Source organism: Macrobrachium rosenbergii, chromosome 6 (assembly GCF_040412425.1).
Source record: "Macrobrachium rosenbergii isolate ZJJX-2024 chromosome 6, ASM4041242v1, whole genome shotgun sequence".
NCBI lineage: Eukaryota > Metazoa > Arthropoda > Malacostraca > Decapoda > Palaemonidae > Macrobrachium > Macrobrachium rosenbergii.
This window is the reverse complement of record NC_089746.1, coordinates 65,499,012-65,501,511: the sequence shown is the minus strand read 5'-3', so window position 1 is coordinate 65,501,511 and position 2,500 is coordinate 65,499,012. Positions and strand designations below refer to the sequence as shown.

The 2,500-nt window shown below is 35.0% G+C and overlaps 1 protein-coding gene across 6 annotated transcripts in view; it reads right to left on the bottom strand.

Annotated features, from left to right (window-relative positions):
* The window catches only part of LOC136839669 (adenosylhomocysteinase-like 1), a 296,235-nt gene that overhangs the window by 17,645 nt on the left and 276,090 nt on the right, over positions 1 to 2,500 (bottom strand). The window lies entirely within an intron of this gene.

Genomic DNA, 2,500 nt, shown 5'->3' with positions numbered 1-2,500 from the left:
TATAAAAGTAAGGCTTTTGGAAATCAGCACGTCTCATCACGATACTGGAATTAAGTGGGGATGACGATTGTCTTCGGAAAACAAGAAGACAATGAATTGTGAATGGAGACAACGCAATAGAATCTTCTCCATTGTCTAGTATATGTATCTCTGAATCATAACAATGGGTATTAATTACTAATGAATGAAATATAGGATTCTTTTCTGTAATTCATTCTCTCGCGTCGAGAAATGATTTCTCTCTTTCTCTCTCTCTTACTGTGCATTTGAATTTAATGAAATACTAAACTTTTTTCTCTTTCTCCCTTTCAAAAATAAATATGCACTTGGATTAATGTAAACTCACTCTCTCTCTCTCTCCTTCAAAAGTAAATATGCACTTGAATTTAATGAAATAAACCTCACTTTTCTCTCTCTCTCTATCTCTCTCTCTCACACACACTGCAATTTCTCTCTCTCTCTCTCTCTCTCTCTCTCTCTCTCTCTCTCTCTCTCTCTCTCTCTCTCTCTCTCTCTCAGAAGTCGATACGTATCTGAATTTAATAAAACACCATCCTCTCTATCTCCCTCCCAAAAGTGTACATGCATTTACAAACTTCTCTCTCTCTCTCTCTCTCTCTCTCTCTCTCTCTCTCTTTCCTGGACCGGCCAGATTGGGTTCCCGTGTCTTGACCAGTTTGACCATCGATTTGGTCAGATTGACGTCTAACCCGTGGGTATCACCAGGACTGGTTCTGGTAATGATTTTATTATGCGTCATGAGACGCTGCCTGCGTCAGAAATACACACTCACTCTCTCTCTCTCTCCACAGTAAAAAGGCAAATTTATAGGTCATTCTTTTTACGACGAGAAGTTAATTCATTTTCTGCTCTCTCTCTCTCTCTCTCACACACACACAGAGTGAATGAGCATTTGAACTTATTAAGATAGAAACCTCTCTCTCCCACAAACCGTTCTCTCTCTCTCTCTCTCTCTCTCTCTCTCTCTCTCTCTCTGTGTGTGTGTGTGTGTGAATAGCGAATGTGCATTTAACTTCAACAAAACACACATCCATTATAAAAAAACATTTATAAAAATAAAAAAATTCCCGAAGATTATTGAATCACAGACGCAAATATCAATAATTAAGAAAACATCTTCACTACGTGGAAAAAATAAACCAACAAACAATGAAGAGGTTTTGACACAGGAAAAACTGCACCTCAGCAAATTAACAGCGCGGTTGATTTTCCAAAGGCTTTCGACAAACAAACACTGCTGTTTTTTAAAGATGAACCTACCACAGTGGTTTGACTAGGTAACGGTTGTGTTTCTCTCTCTCGGCAACTAAGGAAATACATACAATCTGAAGTATATTGTTACACAATTCCAACAGATGTAATCTTATATATATATATATATATATATATATATATATATATATATATATATATATATATATATATAAAACTTTTCTTTTGAGTATTTTTTCTTTCCCTGAAGACAAGACCAATGGGAAGGGGTAAACGTCATACCTTTTTCCAGACCAGACCCGAAGGAAATTAAGGAAAAGTAAAGGGAAGAATAATAATAATAATAATAATAATAATAATAATAATAATAATAATAAAATACTGGAATTTCATGACCCTATTTCACCAATTCAGTAGGATAAACTCGTCGCCATTTTGATTGCAACAAATTATTATTATTATTATTATTATTATTATTATTAACCCCGCCTGCCTGCAAAGATGGGGGAGAAGGAGGAGGGGTGGGGGCCGTAGACCCACGCCCCCCCAAACTCGGCATATCGCTCTTAATCCGACCCCATTAGAAAGATCCGCTTGTGAAAGATGACAAATGCTACCTTTGTCTAAAAGATTCGGCGAATTACCGATTGGTGGAATTCTCGGCTGGAAAATGAAAATATTAGGTTTTGTGGGGTTAGGATATTGAAACCAAGAGTATTTAATATTATTATTATTATTATTATTATTATTATTATTATCTAGAAGATGAACCCTATTCATATGGAGCAAGCCCACCAAAGGGTCCACTGACTTGAAATTCAAGAAGCTTCCAAAGAATATTTTGGTGTTCATTAGCAAGGAGTAACAGAAGGTAACAGAGAATACAGAAAGAAGAGACCTTTTATAAGAAAAGAAAAAATATAATTAATATATTAAAATGTAAGTAAATTATTAAAATACAAGAAGTCTTTTAGAACAATATGACTGTAGTTATGCCAATGAGATTTGATGAATATTTTAACAAGAAATGGGCTGGATTTCTGATTATGTATAACAGGCTTATGGATACAAAACATTTGCCTTTTTGTTTTATGGTTCACTGTCGGGTCACTAGCTCAAGAATGCTCCATCAATTCGAAATCTGAACCAAGACAAGTGAACAACGTTCTGGAACTCAGTATTCGACAAAAAAAAAAAAAAAAAAAAAAAAAAATTGATTATTTATTCATCTATTCCTTCCCACCAGTGCTTTGGCTATAACTTGTAT